Source organism: Neolamprologus multifasciatus, chromosome 3, assembly GCF_963576455.1.
Source record: "Neolamprologus multifasciatus chromosome 3, fNeoMul1.2, whole genome shotgun sequence".
Classification (NCBI taxonomy): domain Eukaryota; kingdom Metazoa; phylum Chordata; class Actinopteri; order Cichliformes; family Cichlidae; genus Neolamprologus; species Neolamprologus multifasciatus.
This window is the reverse complement of record NC_140441.1, coordinates 41,760,618-41,776,952: the sequence shown is the minus strand read 5'-3', so window position 1 is coordinate 41,776,952 and position 16,335 is coordinate 41,760,618. Positions and strand designations below refer to the sequence as shown.

Sequence of the window (16,335 nt, the reverse complement as noted above, 5' to 3'; positions counted from 1 at the left end):
ATTTATTACACATTCAAATGTTTCTAATCATCTGCACAATAAAAGAAATGTTGACTTACGTTTAGAGATGAAGTCCATGTCATCCTGAGGCTCGTCGGGGCCTATTCAAAAATAAAGCCTTGATTCTTTTAGTCCTTATTTATGTATTTATCTTAATCTATAACCACCATAGTCTTTGTATACAGAGTGTTGACAATAATTACATTGCATATGTAATATAAATTAAAAGAGGAACAACCGAAGAATGAGGAGGCAAAGACTTTACAATAATCTTACCTCCAACCTTTAATTGCATGACGCTTAAATTTAGACGTCCTTCTGAGAAATATCGACAGAAATACAGCCCAGAGTCATACACATCCACTTGTTTGATTTTGAGAACGACATAAGAGGTGTTTTGTGTCATTTCAAATTTTCCAGGTTGAAATTCAGCATTGTACTTAACAACGTTATTAGACTTAACAACAATAGAGTTGACTGTGGTTCCGTTGACCAGTCTGAACAATAAAGTCATAACATCATATTCGTAAATCCTGGGCCACTGCAGAGTCACAGTTTCACCTGCCTGCACCTCTGAGGTCTGAAACTCAGAACCTGAGGCAGCAATCCAGCCTGAAACTGTGGAAACAATGAGATGTTTAATTGCTCTACATGGTGCTACACCTGTGAGTGTAAAGTTACTAATAAGCAAATGTGTTTAAATTATTATAGGTTAAAAATGCAATAAAAGATTAGCTAATGATGTCAAAGAGTAATAGAGCAAACTTACAGAAACAAGCAAGAGCTAAAGCTTGTATCACGTTCATCATCGTACACATGACTGCTGCCCTGCAATGTCCGCAGATGGTGTGTTCACCAGGAAGGGTGACACAGTGTGATAAATGTGATAGAGGGAGGAGTTTTGTGTTGCTTTCAAAGCTAAATGCGTTTAGGTCATAGAGTCATGACACACGTGTTTAGTCTTAAAGGGCTTTTTGCAAGAATTTTATTTATTTTTTGTCTTTACTTTAAAGAAGAAGAAGAGGAAGAATGATGTTTCATTTTTTCTCAGCTTTAAAAACATGCATTATTAAAAAGCTGGTTGTTGTTAAAATGCTGATAGTGTCAGGGTTGGCTGTGTGGCAGGCAAAGGGTAGACCCAAAAGAAGGGAGTTTTATTGCTGTAAAGTTAAAAACCATAGCTAAACACAAAACTATAAAACCAGAAACTAAGAACTGGAAACAAAAAGCTAGAAACAAGGAGTAGCGATGGAAACAAGGGGAACAAGGAAACACACTGCAACAGGAATGACACGACAATAAGCAGAGGAAAAGAGGGAACACAGCTGGAAATAATCAAACTAACAGGACAGTAGGAAGCAAAACTGAACACAGGATGAGAGCCTGTCAAAATAAAACAGGAACCACGCAGACCAAGACGCACAGGCTTGACACTTGGGGAAGAAACAGGCATGGGTGATAGACATGACGGGCTGGGAGAACACAGACGACACCAAAACAACCAGAGCACAAAAGGGAGCAGATTAAATGAAGAAGAAACTAAGAAGTAGAAAACTAAATGTTTAAATTAAGAAGAACAAGCAACCTAAACATAGGTTCAAATGCGACCTAAGAAACATTTACCATCTGTCATGGGAACCATGAAAGATAGTGAAAGTCAAAGAGTCCTTGAGTCAACACTTTTGTGACAACAAAAGACATGCTGTTATATGACAAAGTTGGGTTTTAACTTCCATTTGATTTACTACTTCATGGGCCATCCTACTTGTATTTTTTGTTTTTTAAGAATACATCAAATAATAATCAAATAATGCAACCTACAAAGAACAGAAGGTAACTGAAAAAACGGTTCTCCATCATGGAAAACCAATCACACCCACTCCACTGTGGTCTGAAACAGGGGACTGGAGGGCAGGAGGAGACTGAACTACAGGGGACTGGAGTGAAGGCTGAACAGCAGGTGGGACTGGAGCAGGAGTGTGAACTGATTGGACTGAGGAGGCTAATGGATAAACAGAGGTCGGTGAGGCTAATGGTTGAGCTACAGACTGAGCTAGCGAAGGAGATAGAGCTATAGCCTGGGCTAGTAAAGCTGGTGCCTGAGCAGGGGACAGGTCAGCTAATCTAACTAGGGACAGTGCGAGGGCGTGAAAGGCTGGGTCAGGAGGTGGAGGAAGTGGTGAAGTGGCCGGTGGACAAGTTAGGTATTCCATGCCTCCAGAGCATGAGGGCGCCGGCTGCGGAGCCTCAGCTGAGTCTCTAGGGGGGTCAGGTCGGATCCTGGCCGCCCTCAGCCTGGGCGCTGGGACAGGCATGGGAGGTGGCTGGACACCAGTCACCCCCACCCGAGAAACAGAAGCGGGTGTGGAGGTAGACTGGGTCGCAGCTGCCCTCCTCCTGGGAGCTGGCACTGGTGTGGGTGTAGACTGGGCCCTAGCCATCTGAGGAGGTGAAACGGGTGAAGGGGAAGGCTGAATCTGGGCCGCCGTGCTGGTGGGAAATGGCTTCCATTTGATTTACTACTTCATGGGCCATCCTACTTGTATTTTTTGTTTTTTAAGAATACATCAAATAATAATCAAATAATGCAACCTACAAAGAACAGAAGGTAACTGAAAAAACGGTTCTCCATCATGGAAAACCAATCACACCCACTCCACTGTGGTCTGAAACAGGGGACTGGAGGGCAGGAGGAGACTGAACTACAGGGGACTGGAGTGAAGGCTGAACAGCAGGTGGGACTGGAGCAGACTGGACTACAGGCTGGACTGGAGCAGGAGTGTGAACTGATTGGACTTAGGAGGCTAATGGATAAACAGAGGTTGGTGAGGCTAATGGCTGAGCTACAGACTGAGTTAGCGAAGGAGATAGAGCTATAGCCTGGGCTAGTAAAGCTGGTGCCTGAGCAGGGGACAGGTCAGCTAATCTAACTAGGGACAGTGCGAGGGTGTGAAAGGCTGGGTCAGGAGGTGGAGGAAGTGGTGAAGTGGCCGGTGGACAAGTTAGGTATTCCGTGCCTCCAGAGCGTGAGGGCGCTCTAGGGGGGTCAGGTCGGATCCTGGCCGCCCTCAGCCTGGGCGCTGGGACAGGCATGGGAGGTGGCTGGACACCAGTCACCCCCACCCGAGAAACAGAAGCGGGTGTGGGTGTAGACTGGGCCCTAGCCATCTGAGGAGGTGAAACGGGTGAAGGGGAAGGCCGAATCTGGGTCATTCTGTCAGGGGTTGTGTCGTGGATGAGAAGGAGGACCCAAACGCTGGACTCACAGGTAGGTAGGTGAAGGTTGGTGTTTTATTATGAAGGAGTGAACAAACAGAACAGAGGAAGGAAATGGCTGGCTGGACGACTGACTGAAAGACTGACTGAATGGCTGGCTGACTGAACGAAGGCGGAAACGACAACATAACATCACAGGAACATCAATGACACGACAAGGGCTGAAGGGAAAAGAGGGCTTAGATACATGACTAGTAATGATAACGACTGGAGACAGGTGAGTGAACAGCTGAACATAATGAACTAATGATAAATGGGAAGAGGACTGAACATAATGCACAAAGACTAAGGCTAACACAATAAAACAGGAAGTGGAACAGGCAGTAGATAAACGGTGAATGTGAACTGAAAATACTGGGTCAACGACCCAGAAACCCTGACACCCGTCATGTATGCAGCTGAGATGAACAGTGGACTGGCAGGCTGCGTTCACTACTGAAGAACAGAAGGTTTGAGGTGACTCTGGGGTAAAAATGCAAAATATTACATTGACACAGAACTGTTTTTTATTCCTGATTTATTGCTAAGTGTAGATATTATTCAAGTTAAAATACAGTGTGGGCAAAAATATTTTTTCTTGCACTTTCAAGGTCCAAAAAGAAAAATGAGGATGTTCAGTGCAAAATGAGAAGCAACAGTAACAACTGCACCCACAGTTGTCTCACAAACAGCAGGGGGAAAACGTCATTCAGTCCACTCTGAGCAGGATATCACTTCCCTCCTGAACCTGTGTGGTGGCAGCATACACAACAGTTTCCTGTGGCCCTGATGAGAGACAAAAGAGCCTTTTGTCTCTTCCTGTTGAACACATCTCACACACTTTTATGCCTCTCTCACTATTACATTGAACGAGTCTCACTCACTCTCAATATAATTCAATTAAATTTTTCAATTCAATTTTATTTATATAGCGCCAAATCACAACAAAGGTCGCCTCAAGGCGCTTCATAGATACAGAGAAAAACCCAACAATCATATGAGCCCCTATGAGCAAGCACTTTGGCGACATAAAATAGTGGCAATATAAAATAGTCTGCATTATTTATCAGTCTTCACTAACTCCTCCTCCATTACCTACCATCTACAGTGGTTTGCTCTCAGATAAAGTCATAGCAACTGTGGTGGGAGACGGAGATATAGCTAGAAAATCAGAAAGTATTAGCAGTTACAGCACATTTTGTTTAAATCTTTATTAGAAAAAATGTCTTTTTTGTTAAAGGTGGTTGTAAAGATTTACATACACCAACTGTACACAACTCTGCAAACAGAAAATAACAGAAATATGATAGCTTTCACTTTGTGCTGATGTTCCTGTTATTTTGGGAGTCTATCTCGTAGCAGCGTACAAAACATTTGGCTCCAGCTCCCTCTGTGGTGCAGGCCTTCTCATGTTTGTTCTGGTATGGAAACTCAGTGCTGCATAGTTCATGGCATCAGACTCTGCATTCTGTAATGGAAAATGTTTGAAGTCACTAATCTCAAAGCATTAAATGTTAACCTGTTGACATCCACCAGGTCACAGGCAGTCAATCTATGGATAGAGGCGTGCTTACTATAAGATTAACATCCAACTGGTATTTATTGAAGTAACGCCCAAATGGGAGAGATGGAAATATGGTAACATTTTCTGTTTTCTGCATTTTCAGCATAGCTAAAACAATTAAACCTAAACTTAGATGGATTGCTGTTGACTGATGGAAGCTAACAGTTTAAATAACTGAATCAGACGATATATCAATAAATCAACTGGAATCCAAGGTTAAAATAGATTACCTCACTGTGTTGCAAATTCTGCATCTCGTCATGAGCTAAATGACAGAAACAGTACATCTATCAGTTCTTTGCTCAAAACATTTGCAATTTCAGTTTAAATTCAAACACATAAATACCTGTATGAAGTTTCCTGATGCTAACGACCAGACCAATGATGACCAGTAAAAGGAAAACAGTTAAACTGCCGAGGATCACAGTTGATAGATTGGTTAACCCATCTTCTAAAAGAACATCAACTGCAAAAAAAGTAGCACATATAGGATATTCTGCCTTTTTAACAATTACTCAAAAATTAAAGTAAAAGAACAATCTTACCTTGAACCTTCAAATATGTTGCAGTGAAAACACTTGGCCTTCCCATGTGCAACTCTCCACAGAAATATAACAGAGTCAGATGGATCCACTTGTTTGATTTTGAGAAATAGCACAGAGGTGTTGGATGTCATGTTAAATTTAGTATCTTGAAATCCGTCACAGAATGTAGCACGACTATTTGCAGTAGATATAAAAGAGATGCGACTGGCATTGAGTCTGTCGGCCAGTCTGAACCAGAATATGTGGGTTGCAAAACTGCTGAAGTTGGAGCACTGCAGTGTGACTTCTTGTCCAGGCTCAACCACCACAGTGTAAAACTGTGCGACTGAAACAGATATCCAGCCTGAAACAATCAACAAGTATTCATAAAAGACAAATTTCCAAAGAACGAAACAAAACCTAAAACTTATGTTGTCAATTAACTTTTGTAAATTTAATTTAATGGCAATAACAAATCTAAACTAACTACTGATAAAAATAGATAGGTGTACTTACTGAGAGTATAGAGTAAAAATGATAGCAAGTTGAAGTTAACCATTGTGCACACGGCCACTGCAACGGCACTAACTGAATGGTGCTCCAGCAAAAGTGATCTCTAGACAAAGAGGTGGGCTGTTCTTATATGTGTAGACTGACTGCAGACCAACTGCACTGGTGCTTGTAGAAAAGCGCAGCAACAAAAATCAGGATATCATCGCTTCTTTGTTAGGTTTGTTTGTTACTCAATCTCAGTAATGCTTTTGTAAACCTTTCCATAACACTGGCACATTAAGTTTTTCTTTGATTATTATAAATGCAGATCATGACGATAACTACTGACTTCACAGTCTATGTCATTAAGCTTTTTTACTAAACTAGCAGCTTTGTCATTATAAAGGTACAGTATCCAGCTAGCTAACTAGATAGCTCCTGCAGTTAAAAGTTTATGTTCAGGTTAATATTTTTAAAACAGTCATGCAATAAGAAAGATATATGATTATATCTTTAGTGGATATCTGACCTTTATGAAAGTGATAATTAATTGACAGCAATGGAATAATACCAGTATAAGTTTAACCTTGCTATAGCAGAGGGTGATGTGAGTTTATGCAAGTCTTAAGTCAGTTAAGTGTGATCAGTACTCAGGATGCTGCGAAACAATGTAAGACTGGTTTACCGTGTGTGAAGTCACGTCAACAAGTTTTGTTTACTGTGTAGAAATAAATTCACTCTGAGCAAGTTTTCCAGATAAACTGACTGAATCAATCCCATTTGTGCCTGAAGAAATGAGAAGAATCAGCAATAAAACTAAGACTCCTTAAGACCATGAAAAACCCAATCTTCAGGTCAACTGTATGTCTATTTATGCATGAATCCAAACAGCCAAACATTGGATGAAAAAAACTCACCTTGATTAACTTTGACCTTGGCATGATTGTTGGTGGCAGAACAACACGGCATTATTTTCCTGTTTGATATGTTCGGCTATGCTCTCTCTATTTTTGGTAATTCCATGCTGGTGGAAACGCAAACAGAAGACGCATTAAGAGGCTCAAATGCCTGTGTTTTATCTGGCAGCCCATGTCACTAGGGGTGCAACGATACACGGCCAACACGTTAACGAGCTAACTGCGCTAACGCAGTAGTTCCCACCCTTGTAATTGAGCATTGCGTGGCACATCCAACATACTGTTTTACTTTAGCCCATGACGCGCTTACCTTCAGGGTCATACTTCACATGAAAACCAAAATAGTTCCAAACGCCACATCTGAATGAGGGTGGGGGGGGGTTCAATTTGCCATGTTGCAATGACAGCTTAACTTCTGTCTCGCTAGCTTGCCCTGCGCTCAGTGAATCTGCGTTCGACTACTCCGCCTAGGCTGCACTGTCGAGCGCAGATCCACTGAGCGCTCAACACAGACAGCATCGTCAGAAGGAAAGTTGATAAAATAAATAAAAAATTTTGTATTGTTCAATTCATATGTGTACCGAACCGAAAGCACTGTATTGAACGGTTCAATATCGATACGAGTATCGTTGCCCCCCCCACATGTAACCTCTACTTGCGGCCGCATAATGACGTGAAGAAATATTTTTAAAAATTATTGCTCAAAAACTGATTTAATATGAAGGCAATAGGCAAAGTGTTACAGGCATAGCCCTAAAGAATGTAGCCTCATGGGCAGTGTAGTCCAGTTGTAAGTAAGCTATTAAGACTCGACTGTACACCGTGTTCGTGTTTTCCTCTGAAACAATAAGTTTCGTTGGTGCAGCCTTTCAACGCCTCTCTCTGTCTCTCGCTAGCAAATTTGAACCAGACAACAAAGTAAAGCTAGTTTTCATCTAAGAGCCCAACACGGAGCCCGACGTATTAACCAGAGGTCCCTCTACTACAGTTTGAAGCTGCGGACCTGTTTTATATACGCGTGGAATAGTTTTCTATACGAGATCGCTGCAAAAACCCACCCAACAGTCCACCCTACTGTTTCTCATTTTTATTATTTATAAGATTTAAAAATCCAGTTGTTATTGGTATGGCGATTCACCTTCAGTAATTGTAATAAATCACACAGCAATAGTATATTCACCTAATTGTAAAAAGCATGATAATATATTAAGTAATCCAAAGTATTCAGAATAACGTAACGGAATATGTTACAAAATACATTTTGGTGCATGTATTCTGTAATCTGTAGTGGAATATGTTGAAAAGTCACCTTCCAAACACTGCGTATAGATTACTTTTTTGTTGAGAAAAAACTTCATCCTAATATCAAGACTTGTAAATATGATAGTATTGTAATGTCTGATAGTCCACTTGTTTTGAACTCAGCTTCAGCTTCAACCTTTTGTGTACTTCTGGGGATTCAATCCTCTTCTTTTGTCAGATAAAGAGTTTGTGGAATATATTTCCAAACAAACTGATATCTTTATAAGAATAAACATTACGCCTGACATGGCCTACAGTACGGTTTGGGAAAGCCATATGATACCATACTGTTCATATACTAGAAAACAGAAACAGAAAAACAGAAACAGAAATCTGAATTGATGTACCTTATTTCGCAATTGGAAGAGCAACACTCTACAACCCCCTCTCCAGATACGTATAAACAAAGATTAACTTAAAAAACGGAATTTAATTGAATTGAAGCAGTAGTGACACTTTTCTTTGGTAACCACTGGCTGTCTCAGTGATGCCCATAACACAATGTAGGCTGTGTTTGCATTAGGATCCACACTCTCTCCACTCTATTGCAGATGTGACACTGCCCGATTTATCTGCCTCTGAAGCAGAAAAATATTTCTGCTTGTCTATTAAACCGCTTCTAGCATGTCTAGAAGATATCAAAACTTTGATGGCCCTAAACTTTTTAAAATGTAATTCATTCAAACAGATGTGGTAGTGTTTGGTCCGAGCAGACCTTGTGATTCTTTCTGTACTGATTTGGGACCCCTGGCACAGTATTTTTAAACTTGTTACTAACCTGGGTTTTAAGATGGACTGGGATTTTAAACTGGACACTCGAATTCGGGCTACAGTCAAGTCCACTTTTTTTTTTTTTTTTTTTTTTTTATCATTTAAGGCGTTTAGCATAGATAAGACCTATTTTATCCAGGCCTCTTTTTGAAACAATAATCCATGCTCCTGTTTCATACAGAGTATACACCTCAGTTTGTTTTTTGGATGTTTAACAATATAAAAAAGATGTAACTTCACATACTATGAAGATCCAATACCTGATTTAAAAATCATTTATTATCCAATCTCAATAAGCTGTCCTTACTTTTAAACATAACCTCGCTTCTTCCTCTTCTGCCAAGTATCCTTGGCTGAGTTGCTCTGTGTGTATGTATGAATGTATATGAATGTTAGATAGAAAGCACTTACCTGGAGGAAGCTTATAAAAAAGTGCTTTTTGAATGTGTGAATTAGGCAAGTTGTACAAAGCACTTGTTCTCAGAGTAGAAAAGTGCTATATAAGAACCATCTCTGAATAAAATGATCTCACACTTTTTTCTCTCCCTGGGAAACACAGCAGCTGTACCTTTTAGAAGCAGATACACTGTGACAAACTACACACAAGCAGTTTGTGTGTTTGTACTGATTTCTTGAGCGCTTCAGTTTGTTGTCCACATGGAGCTGACACACATGTACTGTCTGAAACAAGCAGAAGCAACAAACAGTTTACTTTCAAATAACCAAAAGAAGCATGAACAATTCCTGAATAGCAATGGAGAATTCACACATTTGAGAATAATTCATGACAAAACGTTACTCAAGCTTAAGGAGAGTAAAGTTATTATAAAGATGAAACACTTTATAATGAATGACTGTTGGAAAGCAATGACCACTAATGAACACTTCAGGATTGTGCTGTTATTTTGCAGCATGTTTAAAGCAGGAATCAATGTTATGTACAAATGAATATAAAAGCAATATGCAACAAGGGTGATATTGTCACGGTCCTGGGTCGGAGACCAAGTGTTTTTGTTTTTTGTACTTTTACTTTTGATTTTATTATGAATCATGACTGTTGGTGTTTTGGTTTCCCAGTGTTTATTCTGTGCTCCCTCTGTTTTGTGTCATCCCTGCCTGTGTGTCCCCTCTAGTGTAGTCAGGTCTCTGTGTTAAGCGTCTCTGAGTCTGTGTCTTTGCGTGTGTGTGTTTCCTGTTTTACTTTGAAGGTCTGTGTCTGATGTCAGTGTGTTTATGTTTCCCCCTGTCCTGTCGTGTCTGGTTACTCCCAGCTGTGCCCTCCTTTTGTGTCTCATTCCCTCGTTATCACTCCGTGTATTTAAGCCTTGTGTCTGCGTCTGTTAGTTGCTGGTTCGTCTGCGTTATCCCCCTCCATCATCCGAAGTGGTTTCCCTGCATCTGTCTACGTCTCCTTGCATCTCCATTTGTGTCTCTAGGTTTCAGGTTTGTTTAATGTGTAGTTTTCCCAGTTTGGGTCCAGGCTCAGTTCTGTTTTTCGCCACCCTTGCCTTTTTCTATTTTCAACCTCCATTAATAAAGCTCCCTCACATCAGACGTGCCTGCATCTTGGGTCCTTTAATAATTCCACACACCTTGCCCCGCGAGCCTTGACAGATATATGAGACCTTATGTTGTATCGTCTGATGAAAGCGTTTCAGATGTATTTATATTAACTGGACTCTATTGTATTTATATATGTTGTGTTTGTTCAAGACATTTAGCATCATGTTTGTTTGGCGACAAAGATTTTAAATGAACAAGAAAATATTGAGAATTAATAAAACAGAACATACAAATGTACAATTACAGTAGCATTGTTTCTTCACTGCAGAGTTAGAATTGCTGCATCATATCATTAATATGATACAGCATCATTTCCAGTTACATAGTGAGTCCGTCTGGTGGCAGCATAGATCGTGTCTGTCTCGATCGCTCTTCTTTTTGCATTTGGTCGAAATGTCGCTGCAGCATATTTTGGGCCGTCAGGGCCATGAATCTGATATGAATAATCATAGCCAGTGTTCAGTTTTTTATGATTGATAATACAATAAGTTAAATAGTTCAACTGAACCCATCACCAATTTATTGATCATGTGCCACATGAATGTAGTCTTTATTTTTCAAGAACATTTATAGTCACCAAGTATCGACTGTTTCTGTTCAGGTCGTGTGCAGATTTCCATTTCATTAAAAATCACGTTACATGTTTGTTTGGCTAAATACACTTTGATGGACAAAGTAAGAACTCAGAATTAACAGGAAAACACATACAAAAATTCAGTAAGCATTGGTTCACCACAGCAAAGTATTTTTTTCTTAACAAGAGTTTTTCATTTCCCCAATAAGTCATGATAACATCATCAGGCAGTTCAAGTCGCCTGCTGATTCTATCTGGTGGAAGCATAGATCACATTCGGCTCGATCCCTCTTCTTTTTGGTTTTGGTCGAACTGTCACTGCAGCGTAGTTCACCTCATCAAATCCATTATTCTGTGAAAAGCACATTTATTATGAGTATTATATACATATTAATTATAATTATAGACAGATATAAGCATTAACAGTGAAGTGTTTATGTTACATTTCTAAAGGAAAGGAGACAATTAGTCAACAGCTAATTGCAACATACGAACTAAAAATCTCGATATGTAATGTGCACTGTAATGCTGTAAAGGCACATTTTGTTTAAGTGCTGCTAATCAGAGCATAAAAGTACATTTTTAGATTGACTCACCGTGCTGTGGTCCGGATTCTGTTCTTCTTTATTTGCTGAGCCACAAAAAACAAATTAGTGTTATTCTATTTCATAAACAAATTATACATTTGTGAAGAGTAAAGATTATAAGAGCGATTTTGTAGCTGTAAAAAATACCCGTCTGAAGTTTTATGTTTTGAACAACCAGACCAATGATGACCATTACAAACATTACAGCATACTGTATAAAAAGGCTCCAACCTCAAATTGTTCTGGATTCTTATTTTCATGTTCTTTAGCTGATAATTCAAAGACATGATCATCAATTCAGTGAACAATACAGTGGCATTAAAAGCCTTTGTGGCAACATTTGTATTTTTTCATATAGTTGACGTTTCACCAAATATGAGAAACACAGAGTTGAAGTAAAAAGTACCTGATTTCCCGAGTTGAACAACCAGACCAATGATGACCATTAAGAGGAAAACAGACAGACCACCCAGGGTGATGCTCGTCAGCTTTGCTACTTCGTGAGCCTCTAATACAACAATAAAGGTAAAAAGCAACACGGCTGAAATTTATTTCACATTCATGTGTTTTTAATCATCTGCGCAATAAAAGAAATGTTGACTTACGTTTAGAGATGCAGTCCATGTCATCCTGAGGCTCATCGGTGCCTATTCAAAAATAAAGCCTTGATTTTTTTTTGTCCTTATTTATATATTTATCTTAATCTATAACCACCATAGTCTTTCTATACAGAGTGTTGACAATAATTACATTGCATATGTAATATAAATTAAAAGAGGAACAACCGAAGAATGAGTAGGCAAAGACTTTACAATAATCTTACCTCCAACCTTTAATTGCATGACGCTTAAATTTAGACATCTTTCTGAGAAATATCCACAGAAATACAGCCCAGAGTCAGACACATCCACTTGTTTGATTTTGAGAACGACATAAGAGGTGTTTTGTGTCATTTCAAATTTTCCAGGTTGAAATTCAGCATTGTAGTTAACAACGTTATTAGACTTAACAACAATAGAGTTGACTGTGGTTCCGTTGACCAGTCTGAACAAGAAAGTCATAACATCATATTCGTAAATCCTGGGCCACTGCAGAGTCACTTTTTCACCTGCCTGCACCTCTGAGGTCTGAAACTCAGAACCTGAGGCAGCAATCCAGCCTGAAACTGTGGAAACAATGAGATGTTTAATTGCTCTACATGGTGCTACACCAGTGAGTGTAAAGTTAATAATAAGCAAATGTGTTTAAATTATTATAGGTTAAAAATGCAATAAAAGATTAGCTAATGATGTCAAAGAGTAATAGAGCAAACTTACAGAAACAAGAAAGAGCTAAAGCTTGTATCACGTTCATCATCGTGCACATGACTGCTGCCCTGCAATGTCCACAAATGGTGTGTTCACCAGGAAGGGTGCCACAGTGTGATAAATGTGATAGAGGGAGGAGTTTTGTGTTGCTTTCAAAGCTAAATGCGTTTAGGTCATAGAGTCATGACACACGTGTTTAGATGTAGCTGCAATCACCAGTGTGTGACTCTGTGCGTGAATGGGTGGATGACTGGATATGTAAAGTGCTTTGGGGTGCTTAGGGACTAGTGAAACCGCTATATAAATACAGGCCATTTACCATTTACCATAGTCTTAAAGGGCTTTTTGGAAGATTTTTATTTATTTTTTGTCTTTACTTTAAAGAAGAAGAAGAAGAGTGATGTTTCATTTTTTTCTCAGCTTTAAAAACATGCATTATTAAAAAGCTGGTTGTTGTTAAAATGCTGATAGTGTCAGGGTTGGCTGTGTGGCAGGCAAAGGGTAGACCCAAAAGAAGGGAGTTTTATTGCTGTAAAGTTATAAACTATAGCTAAACACAAAACTCTAAAACTAGAAACTAAGAACTGGAAACAAAAAGCTAGAAACAAGGAGTAGCGATGGAAACAAGGGGAACAAGGAAACACTGCAACAGGAATGACACGACAATAAGCAGAGGAAAACAGGGAACACAGCTGGAAATAATCAAACTAACAGGACAGTAGGAAGCAAAACTGAACACAGGATGAGACCCTGTCAAAATAAAACAGGAACCACGCAGACCAAGACGCACAGGCTTGACACTTGGGGAAGAAACAGGCATGGGTGATAGACATGACGGGCTGGGGAGAACACAGACGACACCAAAACAACCAGAGCACAAAAGGGAGCAGATTAAATGAAGAAGAAACTAAGAACTAGAAAAACAAATGTTTAAACTAAGAAGAACAAACAACCTAAACATAGTAAATGTTTCCTAGGTCTCATTTGAACCTATCTGTCATGGGAACCATGAAAGATAGTAAAAGTCAAAGAGTCCTTGAGTCAACACTTTTATGACAACAAAAGACATGCTGTTATATGACAAAGTTGGGTTTTAACTTCCATTTGATTTACTACTTCATGGGCCATCGTACTTGTATTTTTGTTTTTTAAGAATACATCAAATAATAATCAAATAATGCAACCTACAAAGAACAGAAGGTAACTGAAAAAACGGTTCTCCATCATGGACAACCAATCACACCCATTCCACTGTGGTCTGAAACAGGGGACTGGAGGGCAGGAGGAGACTGAACTACAGGGGACTGGAGTGAAGGCTGAACAGCAGGTGGGACTGGAGCAGGAGTGTGAACTGATTGGACTGAGGAGGCTAATGGATAAACAGAGGTCGGTGAGGCTAATGGTTGAGCTACAGACTGAGCTAGCGAAGGAGATAGAGCTATAGCCTGGGCTAGTAAAGCTGGTGCCTGAGCAGGGGACAGGTCAGCTAATCTAACTAGGGACAGTGCGAGGGCGTGAAAGGCTGGGTCAGGAGGTGGAGGAAGTGGTGAAGTGGCCGGTGGACAAGTTAGGTATTCCATGCCTCCAGAGCATGAGGGCGCCGGCTGCGGAGCCTCAGCTGAGTCTCTAGGGGGGTCAGGTCGGATCCTGGCCGCCCTCAGCCTGGGCGCTGGGACAGGCATGGGAGGTGGCTGGACACCAGTCACCCCCACCCGAGAAACAGAAGCGGGTGTGGAGGTAGACTGGGTCGCAGCTGCCCTCCTCCTGGGAGCTGGCACTGGTGTGGGTGTAGACTGGGCCCTAGCCATCTGAGGAGGTGAAACGGGTGAAGGGGAAGGCTGAATCTGGGCCGCCGTGCTGGTGGGAAATGGCTGAGTAATGGGTGTGGAAATGGGGCGGGGTACACAGCCGAGCCTCCGGCGCGGGCGCCTCTGTTGAGCCGAGGTGGGAGGCGGAGCTGCTGTGCCATGGCGAGGTTAAAGGTCCGGTGAATGAGGCAGGTGGCGTGTGAGCGAGGAGCGGATCCGCGAGAGGGGGAGCCGCCGAAACGCGGCGCGAAACGCCCACTCTCCGCGGCAGATGCTCCGGTGCATGGGAGGTAGCAGGTGGGTGAACGCGGCGTCTCCGAGGCCCGCCTAGAGCCAAGCGAGTGCCCTCGAAGACGTGCTCTCGCTCCGCGAAGAGCCGCTGTCTCTCCTTGAGCTTTTCCGCCCACAAGGAGAGCGCTGCCTCCTGCCGCTCAAAAAGGTCCGAGTCCGCTGGGTCCACAACGCGGGGTCGTGTCATTCTGTCAGGGGTTGTGTCGTGGATGAGAAGGAGGACCCAAACGCTGGACTCACAGGTAGGTAGGTGAAGGTTGGTGTTTTATTATCGATGGAGTGAACAAATAGAACACAGGAAGGAAATGGCTGGCTGGCTGGACGACTGACTGAAAGACTGACTGAATGGCTGGCTGACTGACTGAACGAAGGCGGAAACGACAACATAACATCACAGGAACATCAATGACACGACAAGGGCTGAAGGGAAGAGAGTGCTTAAATACATGACTAGTAATGATAACGATTGGAGACAGGTGAGTGAACAGCTGAACATAATGAACTAATGATAAATGGGAAGAGGACTGAACATAATGCACAAAGACTAAGGCTAGCACAATAAAACAGGAAGTGGAACAGGCAGTAGATAAACGGTGAACGTGAACTGAAAATACTGGGTCAACGACCCAGAAACCCTGACACCCGTCATGTATGCAGCTGAGATGAACAGTGGACTGACAGGCTGCGTTCACTACTGAAGAACAGAAGGTTTGAGGTGACTCTGGGGTAAAAATGCAAAATATTACATTGACACAGAACTGTTTTTTATTCCTGATTTATTGCTAAGTGTAGATATTATTCAAGTTAAAATACAGTGTGGGCAAAAATATTTTTTCTTGCACTTTCAAGGTCCAAAAAGAAAAATGAGGATGTTCAGTGCAAAATGAGAAGCAACAGTAACAACTGCACCCACAGTTGTCTCACAAACAGCAGGGGGAAAACGTCATTCAGTCCACTCTGAGCAGGATATCACTTCCCTCCTGAACCTGTGTGGTGGCAGCATACACAACAGTTTCCTGTGGCCCTGATGAGAGACAAAAGAGCCTTTTGTCTCTTCCTGTTGAACACATCTCACACACTTTTATGCCTCTCTCACTATTACATTGAACGAGTCTCACTCACTCTCAATATAATTCAATTAAATTTTTCAATTCAATTTTATTTATATAGCGCCAAATCACAACAAAGGTCGCCTCAAGGCGCTTCATAGATACAGAGAAAAACCCAACAATCATATGAGCCCCTATGAGCAAGCACTTTGGCGACATAAAATAGTGGCAATATAAAATAGTCTGCATTATTTATCAGTCTTCACTAACTCCTCCTCCATTACCTACCATCTACAGTGGTTTGCTCTCAGATAAAGTCATAGCAACTGTG

The 16,335-nt window shown here is 41.2% G+C and overlaps 3 long non-coding RNA genes across 4 annotated transcripts in view; 1 reads left to right on the top strand and 2 right to left on the bottom strand.

Moving 5' to 3' along the window:
• LOC146523247 (uncharacterized) overlaps positions 1-16,335 on the top strand; it is a 339,030-nt gene that overhangs the window by 145,450 nt on the left and 177,245 nt on the right. The gene's annotated exons all lie outside the window — the stretch shown is intronic.
• Positions 3,743-5,411, bottom strand: LOC146523268 (uncharacterized). The gene is made up of 3 exons (XR_014871573.1): positions 5,166-5,411; positions 5,050-5,084; positions 3,743-4,723 (listed from the first exon to the last, which is right to left on the bottom strand). It is a non-coding gene; the product is annotated as an uncharacterized LOC146523268 (long non-coding RNA).
• LOC146523267 (uncharacterized) lies at positions 11,852-13,020 on the bottom strand. 2 transcript variants are annotated; one of them, XR_014870606.1, is made up of 4 exons: positions 12,866-13,020; positions 12,373-12,714; positions 12,155-12,196; positions 11,852-12,057 (listed from the first exon to the last, which is right to left on the bottom strand). It is a non-coding gene; the product is annotated as an uncharacterized LOC146523267 (long non-coding RNA). The 2 variants fall into 2 exon arrangements; XR_014870605.1 differs by having other exon boundaries at positions 11,853-12,057; positions 12,373-12,708; positions 12,866-13,017.